Source organism: Penaeus monodon, chromosome 32 (assembly GCF_015228065.2).
Source record: "Penaeus monodon isolate SGIC_2016 chromosome 32, NSTDA_Pmon_1, whole genome shotgun sequence".
In the NCBI taxonomy this organism is placed as follows: Eukaryota; Metazoa; Arthropoda; class Malacostraca; order Decapoda; family Penaeidae; genus Penaeus; species Penaeus monodon.
The window spans coordinates 7,267,343-7,267,673 of NC_051417.1; positions in this window are offsets into that span (position 1 = coordinate 7,267,343).

Below are 331 nucleotides of genomic sequence, written 5' to 3' on the forward strand. Positions count from 1 at the left end.
TGTGTGTGTGTATTGTAAGATATGTTAACAGTTTCGAAATCTTTCAGAAAGTAATGAAAATATCAGTAACAATAAAGACGCAATGAATCTAGTGGTGACATTATATATGATTGTAGTCATACTATTGCTAATAACAATGCTAAAAATAGACAGAACAGTTAACTTTCTGTTGCTTTATTTATCTTTTCCAGAGACTTGAAACCAATGTGAAAGTTTGGAAATTGCTGTAAATGAATTTCCGTTTCTAGTTAAACTTTGAGCACTGTTTAAAAACATTTAGACCAGAAGTGTTTCTTGTTCCTGCCGGTCTCTGTTTTGCCGAAATGCGGAA